Consider the following 17,509-nt stretch of genomic DNA (forward strand, 5'->3'; position numbering starts at 1 on the left):
ATAGCACACATCACCCAGTCCTCTAAGATTTTAACAGTGAAGCATATCCTCTCATTAATTTGGTTTTCCATGGTTCCATATTGCCACTGTGACAAATCAGTTGTTGAGGTGAGATGTACTATGAATGCACTTGCAAAAGAAGCACCTGCCTTTTATTTCTTGTGATTGTGCAAAATACTGGTCTCCTGGAACAGCACTTCTAACAACAGGGGCATCCTCTGCTAGTGTGTAAGATCATTCATTGTGTGGGTACTCCGGCACCCCTTCTTTGTCAATTGTTCAGCATAATACTGCTAGTCAGGGGAAAAGAAAGCCTTTCATTGCTTGTGATGTGATGTTTCTTTTTCCATCCTAGTATTTTGAGCTAGCAGTATGTGTCAGAAAGATAGGAAATGAGACCTTGAACTCTGAATCAGCATGGATAATGAGATTTTAGTTAATAGGAAAACCTTTACTAGCTATTTTTTGATGTAAAATTAACGTGAACAGGTAGAAATTAAAGTGAACAGGTAGTTTTCTTATGCCAGTGCATTGTGTTCAGCATTGCTGGGTGGATTTTTCTGATGCAGTCCACAGGCAACCGAGTCATTCTTGGAGACTTAACCAGCAGTCATGCCTGCTGGTGTGCCATTTTTCTTCTTTTTTTAACTATGAGAGGAAATATTGTTAACAAATTGCAAACTACAAACTGGTTCTATTTGTGCTTATAGTAACACAACACAATTCTGTGAATTGTAGAAAAAGAACGTGTGTGCGTGTGTGCGCAAGAGAAATCCAATGATATATAATTTCTCATTATAATAAATGTTCTGTGTTCTACTGTTGCCTCAGCAGATTGCACAAATTTGATTGCCGTAAAGGATACCCTTACGTTTAAAACCATATGCATGAAATACAATTAAACTGTATAGCTATGAGAAATCCAGAAACATCGTATGAACTTTTTAGTTGTAAATCTTGTTTTTCAAACATTTTCTGAACAGCATATCCAGAAAACCTTTTTTTGTAACTTGCAGAAATCACCACTGTCCCAGTTAGTTGGGGCTTGAGAACAGCACTTCCATAAGCACTAGCTCTCCATAGTAACTCTGATTGCCACCTTTTACCACTGGAGTCAGACTGGGTTTTACTTCTGGGTACCAGCGAGTCATGGATGTGCCCAACCCTTTTCAAATTGTCTCGTTTTCTACTGGTTTGCTTCAAAGTGGCTCCTATTCAGCAAAGTTTTTGTTGCCTGTGGAAGAACTTTCAGGAATACTTAAAGCTGTTATAAAATGGTAGAGAATTTCTAGGTTTAGCAGAATATGTTCTAGTGCTTAGTCATCTTCTCTTAAAATCAATGAAGTGATTGTTCCCGCAGACAGTGTAACAGGGTCAGTTTTAAAGACTGCTTGCCCTATGTTACCTTTTTAAAATAATTCTGCTATTCATTAATTTTGCAGTACATGAAGAGAGGAAATTAGTGGACATAAATGTTATATATTACTTTCTATTTAGACCATGAAAAAGGCTTTCTTCTTTTTTAACGGAAGAACAAAATTCCCTATGTATACTGTTTGACTGAGTTGAGTATGCAATGCAAGAGATATTGTAGGGGTCCACAGAGTCACCATGCACAGTACAACACAAAAACCTTGTTTGTTTTTGTTAACCTCAAATCAAAACATAAATATGAATAAAGCACCAGAAGAAAATGGGACATAGGTCTGAGTCTTTGGAAAGCATCTGAAGTTTTTCAGTAATTGCAGTGTTGTTTCATGGTAGCTTTAATGTCACAACACAGAAAACTGTAGTAGAGAAAGAACTCCGTATGAAATTAGTTCAGTAAATATTTATGTGGTTTTAAGTGTAGTAATCTTATTTCTGTTTTGCACAGCAATTTTCTGCATGCATGCATCCTCTTGGCTTACTAGACATATAAAGGAGAGCACAAGGCCTTGGTATTGCTCCCTTGAAATGTTTACAGATTTATCTCTTCTGAAAAAACACAGATTTGAGTATTGCTGTTTTCTATTCAAATTATAATGAATGCATCTAGCTACTATGCTCTAGATTTTTGGAGATGTTGGAAATGATTCAGCGTGAAGAAGATAGGCATGTACATTTATGTCAATTTAAAATGAAGTGAATGTCAGGGTAATGATTTAGAGAGAACCATTCATATGCTGCATAACCAACAGAAAAATCCTGCACGTATACCTAAGCTCCATTCTCAGTATACTAACTTAAGGGTAGTGAGTATTAGTAGAAAGCCTAAAATATATAATAGAATTTCCTGCTATTTCTCCTTGTCCAAACTCTCAAAGTTTGCACATCTTCAGTCACACATCTTGAAGTCAAACATCAACAAAGCACTAAGGATCTGACCAAATTAAAGGAATTATTGTGATTCAGAAAAAAAGTATGTATTCTAACAACGTGAAGGGCTTAGAATAAAAATCGCTTTCTTCCACTTTCATCAATCAATTTTATACGAGATAGGATCCAGTTACATCAAGACTGCAATCTGAGCAAATTTCAGATATTTAACAACTCTCTCATGATTCAGTGCCAATCCATTTTTACTAAAAATCATTGACCTCTTGCAACAAGTGTGAGATTCCTTTGTATTTGATAGTCATAATAAATTTCTCTAATAAATATACTGCTGGATTGCATGCTCTGTGTACTGCTGCAATAGATATGATGACTTTTCAGTACCCATTGCATTCTTTTTCCAGCAGAGCTTTTCTGAGATGGTGATGCATATTAGCACATTGAAATGAAACAGGATGGCCATTCACAATGTTTCAATGAAACAGAACGTGCTCAGACTGCTGCATAATTAATTACCCCTTGGAGATATTATTTCACATGGAGTAGATTTTCTTCTATTAAATTGCCATTTATTTGTGACCTTTAATTTATCATAAACAATCTTCTTTCTACATCCTAGGCAGCAACAGAGAACAACAATAAATTGTTCAATTGTTCTCCTTAAGTGACACAGCTTGGCAGAGTTACAAGGAAGCCAGTATGTTTGCAATTTGGGAGCTAAAATAAAGGGCTTTACAAGGTATTTTCCATCCATTGCCCCCGGCAACATTTTACGTCCTTGAAATTTTAGAAATACAGTTAATTGTTGTAGCTTCTCCTTCCAAAAGTTTCTGGGAGAAACAGCTGGTGGCATCCTGTTCCATTAGTGCATTGGCCTCCTCAGGTGTTTAAAAGAAGTTCTTAATGCTAAGCCCAGGTGCCTGTCTGAGCCTGCTTAGTCACTTTCCTTTCTTTCCTCTGACCCTTTTTTGGGGAGCTTCAGGAGCCCCTGTGTTCAGCTCTGCCCGAGGGAGGGTGGATTTATCCTGGGGAAGGCTGGTAGAAAGTGAGTCAGCACTGGTTGTTTATTTTCTTCAGACCCTGAAATGTTGCTCTTCCTTCTCAAATGCATATCCGGTGTGCTACAAAATGAGGCAGAACTGACCTCAGCTCCACTGTGACATTTAGAGAGAAGACTACTGAAATGCGCACTGAAATTGTATGACTCTCAGTCGCTAATGGTACAAGCTGTTGATTGATAGAGGATGGTAGGTACTTGACCATCATGTTTCAGAAAAGGGAACTACTTTTCTACTTTGTAAGTAGAAAGGGGCTATTTCTTGAAAATCTAGATTGAATATTTTTTATTATTATTATTTATTTATTTTAAGGCTAAAATGCAAGTAGTTTAATCCTTCAGCCTTTTAGCTAAACATCACCAGCAAATAATTAAGAGTATGTACTGACTTTTTTTTTTAAAAAAAAAAAAAAAAAAAAAAAGCAAAATGAGTATATTTACTTTCATTAAAAGCATCATTAAGGGAAGTGCTCATTTTGTAGTCTAAGCTGATGCAGTTTTATGCAGATGAAATATTTGAATATGAAGCTTGTACTTCTGTGAAAGAAAGAGAAGGCTGTTTTTTGTGAAAGAACCTTGTATACAAAATAATCAAATAGCTGTTATCCTCCAGCGTTCAGATTGCGTAGATGTCGGCCAGCTGAGATGTGCAGCACGAAGAAGGCACTTGAGCAGGAAATCCTCGGGAGCAAGCTAAGCCTTTTCGACTTCAGCGGAGTAATTGAATCACTTACCCGTTTGCACCTCTCTCTCCAAAGACCCACAATAAGCTTTCCTGAGAGCGACCGCATCCCCAGAAATCTAGCAGGAGTTCGTGGGAATCCGCCAACTATTTCGCTTGCACCTCATCGCCATCATTGGCATCTTCTTTGCCGAGGCCACGAAGGCCTGCGGGGGTGGCTGGGTGGTAAGGGTCCCTTGGGGCAGCTGTTTCTGGGCAAGGGGCCAGGGCTTGGGGCCGAGGGCAGGACGGAGGGAAGAGGCAGGTGGCCCTCACCTTGTAGCCTCGTCTGTTGGTGCTGTGCGTGCTGCTGAAGGCGTGGGCACGAGTGATGGGGAGCGACAGTGAGTGTTGCTGGCTCAGTCTGCAGTTATTGAGGGAAAATCTAGGTGATGTGACTCAGTTGTATTTTATGAATCTACGATTGTATGATTTACAATTCGTGTGTACTTTATTTATCTACAATGCGACTCTCTGATTTGAGAGAAAAGGTTCATAGCTGCATGCGGCGAACTCCGCCAAGTTTAAAAGCAGCAGCAAGCGCTCAGAACACGATGTTTCACGCTGTGGGGACCACCAAGCCAAGCTGCCCGGCTTTTGGTGAACTCAGCTCAAGGCTGTGCCGCCTCGAGGTCCGAGAGCAGCCGGGAGACGGCGGCCGGCGCAGGGGGCACGGCGCCATGACGGGTCGCGGGGCTGCCCGCAGAGGGGCGCCGGGCGGGAACGGGCGGTGGGCGGGGCGAGGCGCGGCGGTGGGCGGGGCCAAGCGGGGTGATGAAACGTTGCCTGCACGGCGCGGCGGGGGCACGCGCGCTGTTGCCATGGCGACCTTTGTGCCTGGCTGCGCTCGGCCCAGCCGGCTGGGCGGGGGGGCGGCTCGCTGCTCCTGCCCTTGCCCCTGCCCCTGCTCGTGCCCCGGGGATGTCCGGCAGCGCTTCTCGCCGTGCCCTCGCCGCGGTTCCGAGTTGGTGGTGGCAGCGGGCGGGCGGCGCCGTGCCCTAAGGGGTTGAAGTTGAAGCCGTTGCGGGCGGCGCAGGTAAGGGGCCGGGGGCGGCTTCCGGCCGGGGAAGGCGGCGGTTGCGGGGCGGAGGGGCGCGGGGCGTCCATTTTGGAGCCCGCCGGGTAGCGGCCGTGCCTCGCTCCCCCTGCCCGTCCTGGCCGGGGACGCTGCGGCTTGTGGCAGCCGGCCTCGGGTGAAGAGTGGAGCAAGGAGGCGTTCCGCCGAGATAAGGCAGTCTGACGGGCCCCGAAATGCCTCTTCCAAGTTGCGTGCTTTGGGCGTGCGGACCTGTTGCTGTGCGCTTGTACCTTAGAAAAGCTGCTCGATAAACAGCGTCGTATCCAGAAGATTGATATCTTCTTTCTTGTCAGACTGTAATATTGAGTAAGCGAGAGTGGGATTTGTGTCCCTCGTAATTCCAGGTAACCTCAAAGTCCTCAATAGTCTTTCCAGATAGAATTTAAGTGTAGAGGAGTCGGCTACCTTGAAACTCGTTACGGAAGATTGGTGGAAACGATGCATGGCTGCGTCCTGCTCAGCTCATCTGGTGCAGCCGAGGTCCCAGGGAAATGGGAAATGGACTGCTCAAGGAGCTAACTAGCTTCATGCGCAAGTCAGTTGTGTGAAGCAGTCCGAGCACGGATAGTTCTGTACAGATCTGAGTGTGAAGCGACAGGTTATTTACTGGCCTCACCTTTTGGCCGAATTCAAGAGAAATACCTGAAATGCTTGAGAGAAAAACAAATCCCCCTGTGTCTAATACTTGCAACGAAAAAGTGTACAGAGCGATAGATTGGTTCCAGGTATTGACTCGAGATAATGCAGAAGTATGTTGTTGTGGATTAATACTGTTTATTAGGGGAGTGCAATTTTCGGCTTAAATGAATAAGCATGTACCCTCCAAAAGCTTATAGTGAATCAAACATACATCTTTCAGGGAGTTCTCTTTTGATATTGCTATGGGGGTTAGATGTTGTTAGAAACAAAAAGCTTTTTAGATTAAACTAGCCTTATTGCTCAGTCTTAAGATAAGAACTGGTTTATGCTCTCTCTCTCCCCACCCTGCTCTTCCCCTCTTTTTAAGCATATTCTGGAGTATTCAGCATGAAAACTCTTGCTTTGGATATTCTGACCCATGAAAATAAACCAATAAACCATTTTAAACCAATGATAAACCAATGAAACTATTTTAATCACTTCTTCAAGATGAGGAAATAATTTTATCTCAAAAAACTTTGGTGAAACTAAATCAGCGTTTGACAGGCATTCAGTAGCTTAAATGCTTTGCCCAGTTGTTCCAAGCTTGTTCCTAGTTCTGGTTGCTTTGTGCAACCAGAACTTTTTTTTTAGTGGCTTCTGAAGCTGAATGTGAGAAGCATCCTGTTCTCCTCTCCCTTGCTCCGAAATGCAAAGTGTGGAGACCCCAGTCTGGCGAGGTGTGGGGTGGGCACTGAGGCGAACCAGGACGGGTTAGTGAGGAACTTTGCAGTGCGTGCTGACAGGAGTGATGGACCTGACATTGCCTTAGGGCTTGGTTTCAGACTCATTTTCTGAAATCCCCTGAGTCAGGTGCAGAAATCCAAATTTGGTGAAGTCCCTAATCGAGTGCACTCTCTGTGGAAGCCAGTGCCGCTGATAAATATTACAAGAAGCTGAAAGTTAGTGATACATTTTAAATGCATTGCTAAGCTGAGAGACTTCATGGTCCTTTGCATGCACATTTGCATTATTCATTTGTGCTTTGCAGGTAGATAATGGGCCAAATTTATCTTTAGTATTACTCCACCGATTTCCGAGTAACTATACTAATTCAACCATACGTGTATCTTGATTTTTTTTTTTTGGAAGTTCAAGGCAAAGTTGGAGTTACTTCAGTGATTTTTATTATGCAGGTGGAAGTTGTTTATGTAGAAACTAATAATGTATCAGTAGCTTGGGCATTAAAATATAAGCTTAGGGTTATATTAAAATAGTTATAAGCAGAAGGTATCATTTTTTTCTTATTTCTGTGGAAAAAAGAAAACAAAGAAAAAGTCATGTTCAGTCTTCTAGTTGTTGCTTTAGTCTTCTGTCTCCTGGACCCAAAGATAACTGACAGAGATGTGACAAAACTGCTGTCTGCCCGTAGGAAAAATTCATCCTAATAACCTACTAAATTAGAAGGTCTTGACACACTTTTTTTGTAGCATGATACTTTTTCACAGTAGAGACTTTCTCCCTATTTTACGTAGCTTTTTATACAGTGGGTCTATGATACACTTGCTACGTTTGTGTGTGTGCATACATGTATGTAAATATGTGTAAGCTGAACGCACGTCAGTATCTTAAATATATTAGGGACTTCTCTCTCCTAGGCAGAAGTAGCAGAAACTGGTGAGCCTTGATCTAACACAAGATGTAAGATGCTGCTGTCAGGTTGGATGTTCGGATTGGGGAATAACTAGCGCATCTGATGGACACTGCTAGCCCCACATCTAAATTTAAATCTGGTATATGAAATTGGTCTTTTTTTTTTTTTTTTTCTTTTTTTTCAGTTGCAGATCAGTGTTGTAGGAAATAATTGGGAACATTTTAATGAGAAACTTCAAATATTTCTATTTGAGATCCAAAGAGGTCCTTTCAGAAAAGTGCTAGCAGCAGTTCAGGCTGTTACGAATAGCTTCTTCCAGAGGTCTCGACCTCTGGCATGAAGCTCTCAGTGTGGCCATGCCATTAATTTGCCTTTGAAAAAGCTTGCCTGATACTTAGGGCGGGCACCTCATTTTCCCAGCCTTGAACATGTGCCCTGTGTGGCTGCAGAGCTGTGAATCTGTCTCAGTCCATCTCAAATGCTACTGAACTACGTTTTTTCAGGGTCTGGAAGAAAAAGCCCTGGGAAACACAGCTGGCTGCCAGTCGGGGTAAGGCTCTCCCTGCACGTCCTGCACCTCACCCTCTGATTATGATGCGTGACTGTGCTGCTCAGCTCAGGGCCTTGGTTGTACAGCAGAGGAGTGGAGCGGGGCAGATCAAAGCTTGGGAGTGGATAGGAGAAAAACATAAGGTATAGTTAGTAAAACGCCTGAAAATTATTCATGTTATGTAAAACTTGTGATTTGACCAATGCTAAAATTCTTTCTTCTCAGTGGATTGAAATGTCCTGAAGCTGAACAACTTCCACAGCTGTAGAAGTTGTTGGAGAAGCTAACAGTTTGCATGCTTCTCCCTGTTGGGCTAAGAAAGGCTGTAAGAGAATGAAATGAGCGTTCAATGCTGAAACTTTAGGCAGTGAAATAGGTAATATTTGAAACAGTGAGATGTAACATTAGGTCCTTTGATGATCATCTGGCACTCAGGAAGATGTCACTGTGTGCTGTCTTGCTGTGGCCTTCATTTTTCTGATAGTGATGAATATTGATTTTTCTCTTCATTAAAAGAAGGCTTGCATCATTTAAATAGTATCATCAGTTAGTTTGTGCATGGCATATGCTAAGATAATTTGATCATGTAATAAAGATTTATATTGATTATAACTATTCTCCTAGGGTTGTACAAGCGTTGTCTAAGGATATTTGTGCCTGGAGTGGTAGTAAATAGTTCATTTGGGAACTGAGGGCAGATGTCTTTGCTTTCTAGTACATACTTTGCTTTCTAGCTGTATCCTGTGGTGAGAGAAAGGTAGCTTTCTTGTCCAGCCTGCAACGTGGCCCAGCAAACTGCACAGGAAACAACAGCATCCTCATTCCAGCCTTGGTTGTGCAGGTGCTCATCTCTTACTTGTGAAACCACTGCATCTTCATGTGTTTCAGTTTCCTTGTGGTAATTCTAAGGTAAAACATGGTTGAGTTAGCCTCTGTCTCTTGGTCCCCTCACTCTTTTGTTTTTGAGTGAATTTATTAGTATTATAGTTTCAGTATTAATAGGCAGTTCTATCTTGATTTCTTACCTTAGATGACCTGCTTCAGTGCTGAGTTTCAATGTTTACAGCTTCAGCTTTTCTGAAGTGCCAGAGATTAGAAGTGTGTTGAAGGGATATACCAAAATCTAACACGTTCTCTTGCATAGATATGAAAATTCATCCATCATCAATAATATCAAAGGGGTACTTTTGGCTAAAATGTAGATAACATAAAAGTGAAGAGGCTGTGTGTTACATATGTTCATATGTTTGGTGTTTGTTTGTTTTGTTTGTTTTGTTTGTTTGTTTTTACTGTTATTTTAGTGGCTTATCTTTAGATGGGACAATATTTTATCACTGGGCCCAGTGACAGCATGAACCTTGTAATGTTTTTCTTTTGGACTGTCAAAGCTGTTTGTTCTCACATGTTGGTCAATAAGCAAGAAACTTATAGCTTGGAAAACTTCAAATTCTTCTGCAAGAGATGATAAATTGTCAATTAGTAGAGAAAAATAAAAAGATCTGCTAGCAGAGGTTTAAAAACAATTGCTAAAGTTTTTTCTTCTGTCCTTCAAGGATGAAGTGTTACGCATCAGTACTGCTCTGGTTTCAGAGCAGCTTTCCTTTGGCTCCACAGCTGACTCATCTGGTTTGGATGTGCTAAAAAATTCAGTGGCCACATTTCAGATTGAGTGTTGAGCACTCAAATGGCTCAGTGTGAGTTTTCTGTGGGGAACAAGTTCTTTTCCTCATACTCAGGCTTTGTTCCTTTTCTCCAGCTCACACTGCCCAGTGACTGATTTTTTTGTCTCTCCTTAATGCTGGAAGCCATTATTTGTGCACAGCCAAATACTCCTAGGCTATGACAATTTTTTAAAAAACTTCCAACCTAACTGATGCTCAGTTACCCTGCAAGTCCTTCAAAAAAGCTTCTGTCAGTTTAATCCCCGTCATTAGCCTGGGAGGGAACCGTCCCTTGGTTCTCATGTGAAATTCAGTGCTGTTAAGGAGGAAACCTGTGGCTGCTGGGTTAAAGAATATATTTTTGATTTGTTTCCAGTGCTTTCTCTTCCCTAACCAAATCAGTGACTTGCAATAAAAGCCAGAACAAGTTCTCAGATGGTTTTTAAAAAAGGTAATGAGATCTACTGAAGTTAGTGCAGCTTAACTGACCTAGAGAAGGTAGGTCTGTGCTGGGTTGCTTTATGGTACGCTTCCAGCTGTGGAAGAGACTTACCTGAGCTTTCAGGAGTCATAGGTCTTCTAGTATAACGTTGTTTCAGTAAATGAACAACTGCTTTAAGTGACTTTGGGCATACTGAATGAAATGGTATAACCTGTGGATGAGGAAACATCACCGGCTTTACCTACAGAAATTGCTGGAAGTTGTTCACCTAGAAAGATATGGCTAAAAGAACAAAAAATATTTTGTATATAAACTGTGAAAAACATTTTCACTAACTCTTCAGCATCCTGACCAAGTTTGTTTCCTTCTAAACAGTCATAAGGTTAGACATCACAGTAGAAAAGCATGGGCTCAACGTTGAAAACGCTTCAAAGACTGACTTATTTTAGTTTAATTTTTACAAAGCACAGATACCTAAAAAATCATTCCCAATAAGTGATATGATGGTGCTAGGATTAGATTAATAGTTTTTTTTTCCTTCCAAATGATTAATTGAACAAGCATATAGAAAATAATATAGAGCAGTTTTATTCTAACTATTCACTTCCTCGTATGTAGTATAAAACTTGTATTGAGTAGCCCTTGCATTAACCATATTTCCTTCTTTTGACTCCATTTACTTTAAGCCTGGATGCTCTGGTACAGTAATGCTAGTAATTTTCATCAGAAGTAATGGAGCTTCTGTAAGAAATGCTGTGTATTCACAATCAAAACATGAAATGTAGTAAAATTGTAGTTACAGGGGTAAGAAATTATTTTCAGTAACATAATGGAGTGTATAGATTTTTCATTCATTTTTGTCATAGGGCTTCAACTCTGGATGTTTCTCACATCCATTTCTAGAGCAGATCAGAATGCATCTCCAATATCTCATTACCACAGATAGCTGCATCTACTGATGTGCAGACAATCCATGTTTTATTGTGTTGGTGTTTTTTAGACCATTGTTCTAATATTATTTCCAAGGTTAAATAGCTATTGTTTTGTTAGCTTTTCAGCTATTGTTTTGCTATTGCTCTAGGTACCTTATGCAATTTATTCTAATAAATATTTAAATAAGAAACCCTTTTTCTTTTAAAGTGTACCCATAACACGGCTTTTCAAGTGCCACTGTCCCTCTTAAATAAAGTTCTGCAGTTGTTTAAAAGCACGTGCACATTTATATACTGTGCAGATTTACATAAATATAAACAATATCAAAATGAGCTCTGCATTTAAAGAGGAATATTATCTAGAACACGCATGTAATGCTGTGTTCATTCCACAAGTTGCCTTTGAAGAATAACATTTCACAGAACACTCTTCCTAATAGTTTTGTTCACAGTAACCTTTACTTTGACAGTGTGTTATTTTCACAGTGCTTAATGGTAATTTAAAATTACATCATTAATTTAATGTTAAATTATCCTATGAATCTGTGTAGTGTGTAATAAATATTGTAGGAGCCGAATGTTATATATTGTCACTAAGTTCTGGTATGTTTAGGACTTCAACTCAGGCATGCTTTCTTTCCTTCTGGGGAGCCAAGCGCTCACTTTCAGGTGGCTGGCTGGGCCAGAAGTTAACTTGCTTTGTAGTCATAGCTCTGTGCTGGACCTAAAGATAAGTCTAGACTTCAGGGAGGGAAAAGGAGGATAAACAATATGCAGATCCTTTAAAAGGTTCTGAGAGTCTGGTTTTTGTTTAGACTTCTAGCTCAGAGATCAATCCTTCCAACTCCAAAGGAAAGTCTGCTGCTTTTTAACAGCATGCTAACAGGAGATCGATGGTGGGAAGGAAGGAAGGAAGCAAGCAGCAAGACTTACAAATCCATCATCATGTGTTGAGTGAGACCCAAAGCACCTTTCCAGTGTTGTTGTATGCATTTGGATATTAGGTTCCAGTAAAGTAGGATGGATCGAGAGATTGGGAAGGGGTTCTTCTGTGCACTCAAAGAGTACGCTTTCCAGAGGACTACCTGAAAACATTACCTGAAAGTTACAGGATTTCATTTAATAGATAAGCTGTTATAGTGCCTTCCCCAGACTTGCATGTTTAGGACATCTTTGTTAGCCTGTTGTGTCAGGATCTTTAAATTTGGTCAGTTTCCCCATGTGTCAGGGATGACTTGCATACAAACAACAGCACTGCTTCAGAGCACATGCACAATGTTTGGGAATTTCTCCCTTTGTAGAAAATGTCACCTCTACTGGTATTCAAGAAACACCAATAGACCACTGAGTATGTGATTATTTATACCCTAGGCATCTGAAATGACATGATACATCTCAGCCTTTGAGATGCAGTGGAAATCATGCTTGGTGGTATTTGACAGAAACGAACAGGTGGGATAATTTTGGCTATGGCTTCAGTTTGTCATCTACTTTCCTGCAGGTGCATGTTCTTAAGACGTGAGTGCTGGTGTTTCACAGGACAAGATGCTCGCTGCTTGAATTACTAGCCAAATCCCATATGCTTTGGACTGCGAACTATTGTTATTGTGTATAAACAAGAAAGTCACTGAACAGCCACGTGTTTGTAGGTGGTGATTACCATCCAGCCCATGTTTAGGTTCAGAAACACACTGACAAGGAGACAGTTGCTTGTAATCACAACAGGTGACAGCAAGTAAGGTATATGTGTCCAATACACCATACCAGAACAAACTTATCAGGGCATCTATCGTAATTATATTGGGGTTTTAGGTGTTCCCAGATTTGAAGTGTTTTCATGGTTAATGAGAGCATTGAGGGAGTCTTGAGCAGTTGGAAGGCTGTCTCTTCCGCCAGACTGCATACCGGTCTTACTTGTACTGGATCTCCTGACTGTGAGAGTCGTCTTCTCTGGCTTATACAACTTTCAGAAACAGCATTTTCTTTGATGTTACTGTCACTTTTTTTAACTAGGAATAAAGCATGTCACATCAGGAGTAACCAACTGTGTCAGTGATTCTGGCACTGCTGCATCATTTCCTTTCCCCTGTTAGGCTTTTACTTGTGTTCGCTCCTGCCATCCTACCTTGTTGTGAATTAGGCTTGTGAAGTTCCCAAAGGCTGCTCTGGCTTAGGGCTGTCCTTCTCTTACCTGATGTTGTGTACTGAAGCATATGGTATGTTTTTCAATGGGAATTGCATGAGTTCATCTAAAAGCAGAAGTTGTTTTTTTAACTGAGTTCCGTGTTCTTTTTTAGTTGTTGATGTGCTTAGAAATTGCACGTGTGGCTGTAGTAAATTTGCTCCTAGGGATAAGTGAAGACTCCTTTGCTCATAAACAGAAATGCAAACGCAAATATTACCTGCTTTCTTTTTTTTTTTTTTTTGAGTGCAGTATTATTTTGTCTGTAAATACATGCAGATTAAAGTGTTTCTTGTAGAGTATATTTTTGAATTTGCAAACCTTTTTTTTCAAAGAAATTGAGATTTTTCAAACAAACAAACAAAATAATTCAGATATTGATTCCAACTATTAGTTACTGGGTTGCTAGAAATAAATTCAGTATTTTGAATGTTCAAAATCTAAAATATCGTTGGACTGTCAATATCCCTTTATTCCATTTCTTTCCTGTAGTATGTTCAGAAACTTGGGACTATTGCATTGCTTCAGCTTGGAAAGTCTGGCAGCAGTGGTTATTACTGTTTCCTATTCTTCTAGTTTTCGGCATCAGCATTATACTACCTCAGAATGGAAATGAGTTTGGATAAATGTAGAGGCAAGGCGTCCAGACACTGGTTTCTGTAAATAACCTCCTTTTGTTTATAAGTAGCACAACAGGGATGGCTGTGGCCTGCATGCAAGATAAGGCACCCAAACAAATTGCCTGGTTGGATGTGACCTCCAAATAGACTCTGGATATATCTTTGGACAAAGTCTGAATGGATTTTTTTTTTAAATGTTTTGTCCTGCCAGGGACTCCTGTCCTTACTTTCACATTTGTATGACAGGAAACACACTGAATCTGACTTCTAATTAATACTGGCTGTTGAAAAACAGAAATGCTATCCATAAAATCAGTGCAACTTGTATTGGGACACAGGCATTCTCCCCAAGCTGTTGCACAACCTGCTTGTGTAACTTTCCTTCCTTTAAACTTTTATTTTTAATGTTTCTGGAAAACTTAACCAAATGGCTTTGGTTTTTTTATTAGTTTGAAGAAATCAGCTGCAATTTTGAGATGGCGCAGGGACTTAATGTTTTCTCATTCATTTTTTTCTAAATGACAGAGTAAGTTTATTTAAGAAAAAATGATGTTCCCTTTAAAAATTAATACATCTCAGAAGACAATTTGGAAAAAATGAAATCTGTAGTCTGTGAAGGGAATGAAAGTGTTTCTGCATCTGCTGTGATCTTTACAGGAACTTTCGGGCACTAGCTTGCCCTCCTTTCCAGTGGGAGCTCAGTCGCTATTGGTGGTCAGCACCACCCCTACTGTTTCCAGATGCCTTTCTGTCATGACATAAAAATACTGCTACGTGTTAGGAAATTAATGTTCATTACATGTTTTTGTTATCATCTCATGCTAGTCCCTGAGGAAATTCTGAAGCACGCCCTAGTAGGGAACATAAAGCTGTGAAGAGCACTGACTTTTACTCTTTATTTATATATATATATATATTGTGAAGTTGAAAATTGATTTCAAAAGATCAGTTTGGCCTAGTTTACTAAAACATCTGCTGAATTCATGAACAGCTTGTCTGAGCTCAACAGCAGGAGAAGCTGTAGTCGATCAGTTCTGCCGTCTTCAGCAGGTGTAATTTCAGTTGATGGAAATTGCAATACATGGTTTCAGGGGACATGTGGATAATGTGTCCAGATGACAGCAGCATCAACAAAGTATAGAAAAAAAAAAACATGGGCAGATGTTTGGGATATTCTGTCTACATGGATACATGTGCTTAAATTCACTCTAATGGAGTTTATCTACTGTCACGTTGTGATTCGCTCTGTTACAGAAAAGGATTTTATGGTAGGCTGCTAATCTTACAAAACAGTCCACCTGTTGCAGCATCCCTGTGGTGAGTGTACTGTCTCAGTTGCTGATTTTTTTAATTTTTATTATTATTTTGGCTGTCTTGTTTTTATCTTTCTTTCCAAACTTATTTAAGCACTAGGCTTGCTTTGTCGTTTTGGTATCTAGAAGGCCAATTGTTGTGGTTAGAAAATGAGACTGGACACTTTGTACCTTCACAGAGAGAGAGAGAAGATAAATTACACACTTTTCAAACCTCATCCTTGGGGGAAAAAGAAAAGCCTAAAAGCCTGTAGGTTTATTTAACTGAATTATTTTTGCCTTTGTTTGGTTTTCTATTATGCGTGAACCAGAAATGTAGTCAATTCTGAAAAGAACATAAAACTTTGGCCAAACCCAATCGATACAATATTAGAATACTTAATTATTTTTAATAAAATACTTAAATCATTAAGTTATTAATCATTGTTCTTCAGGCCTGTTTATGTATAAATTAAACTGGTGGTGAACGTAGCTATAATGTAATCAAAAGGTCCTGTTGTCAGTCTGCAGGTATGAGTACATTATCCTATGTCTTCCAGGCCCTTCTCTCTCCATTCCCACTAGCAGAACTATTAAAATTTTAAGTCATTGTGGCTTACAAATTTAAATGCAGGTTTATTTTTATTTTGTAAGGTTAATTCAAAATTGTATCAAACTGTATTTTTTTAAGCTGATGTGAGCATTTAAAGGGGTTTTTATCTGTTGTTCCTTTAATGCAGCATGAAATTAACATCTGAATCACACAGCAAAACTTCAGTAAATAAGATCCAGTATTTATTAGACCTCGTTATTCTACATACACAGTAATATGTTTAAAGTGTATTTTTTCTTCTTTCTAAACTGTTCAAAATGTCTCCTGCTGGTTTTCAACAAAGCATTTTGTGTTCATGTTTGTAATTAGATCATTTACATATGGTGGTTGTCATTAAAAAGTTGGCACTTTGAGTAGTTACAGTGTCTTGCTATCCAATTATCTAAAGCTTTCCCAACTCTAAATACTTGAATTTATAGTTCAGGACCATAGTTATTGTCCTTCTAACGCAGTGTTATTTCTCCCATGACTGCTTCTCAAGTTTCTTTCACTCTATGTAACTTTGTGGTCTCCATCTTACTGGGAGTCGGATTATGGAATATTTTTCTAAGTAAAATGTTGTGAATTATCTTAAGTCCTGTATTCAGAGCAATGGATACGCAGTTGTTAGAGATTCCTGCCATCCTCTATTCCTGAGAAACATAGTGATGAGAATGGTAGAAAATGTGCCCAGAGCAGAAACATGCGTAAAACTGCTTGTAAACTCAATAGCAGGTAAATCAAAGCATGTTTTCCTGGATTGAGAGATGCTCTACAAGTTCAGCAAATGAAATTAAAACTCTGTTTAATAATAAATGACAGGTACCCACTTCAACAGCCTCCAGGAGGCTTTTTCCCCAGGTTCTGATAATAATGAAGGTGCCAAACTCCATAATAGAAATAGGGTTAGTTTTTAATAGTTACTCTTGGATGTAGAGACTGCCTTATGCTTCTGGGATGAGTGATGTGAGGGCTCTGTACTACTTCCCTGTGTTGAGCATGAACTGGAAGAAGAGAGAGGAGCTGTTCTACTGTATGGGGATATGAAGCTGCTTAAAGGGAAGGGATCTGATTTATAAGAGTTAGATTTTTCAAAAATCCTTGAAGTAGTGTTACACTTGTGGAGGGTTTTGCTCCTGGGGAAAAATAATAATAATAAAGTAGCTGGAGACACTTAATTTTCCAATGTAGCTGTCAAAGGCATCCTGAAACACTGTTGCAAAGGGGTCTCTGCCCACTATTTTGAATGTATTCAAGGGAGGGAAAGCTGTATTGCTTTCTCCCATTCTCTCTCTTTCTGACTTTGCTGTGCAATGGACATGAGCCAGAGAAGTGTCTCTCTCAGTCAATGCAGCCTCTTGTTTGAGGAAATGAAGTAGAGTGGAGTGAGTACAGTCAGTGCATTCCATTAAATTATTTCTTTCATTCTTATGCCAGTGACTTTGCTTTTGGAAACCATATAGACTTTGCCAGCCATGTAGTAAGAAAAAATTGGTCTTACTGAGTAAAAATCAAGCGTTAGGAGTGGGAATCCAACACATTAAAAATAATACAAGTTTGGGTAGAGATGAAATTTGGCTTAAAACCCTGACTTCGGTACACTAAATATTTAGGCTTCCTTTTTATGCCAAAGACTAAATCACTTCATAAATTCCCAGCACTTGCTAAGTAGTCAGTCTGATTTCACATTTTCCTCCTTGAGTGGTTACATAATCTGAAATACGCAAGGAATAGACAACAGAGCAGACCCAGAAAATTAAGCAGTCTTTCTTCTATTCTTACAGTTTAGAATTG

The 17,509-nt window shown here is 39.8% G+C and overlaps 1 protein-coding gene across 9 annotated transcripts in view; it reads left to right on the forward strand.

The window, feature by feature from the left end:
- Positions 1-17,509, forward strand: part of CTNND2 (catenin delta 2) — a 647,710-nt gene that overhangs the window by 217,015 nt on the left and 413,186 nt on the right. Inside the window, exon 1 of one of the 9 annotated variants that reach the window (XM_035318754.1) lies at positions 5,108-5,130. The exons of the other annotated variants lie outside the window; for them this stretch is intronic. The gene's annotated coding sequence lies outside the window, so the exon portion shown is untranslated. Of the gene's footprint in view, positions 1-5,107; positions 5,131-17,509 lie in introns of those variants that run through there. 9 annotated transcript variants of the gene reach the window in all.

This window comes from Oxyura jamaicensis, chromosome 2, assembly GCF_011077185.1.
Source record: "Oxyura jamaicensis isolate SHBP4307 breed ruddy duck chromosome 2, BPBGC_Ojam_1.0, whole genome shotgun sequence".
Lineage (NCBI taxonomy): Eukaryota > Metazoa > Chordata > Aves > Anseriformes > Anatidae > Oxyura > Oxyura jamaicensis.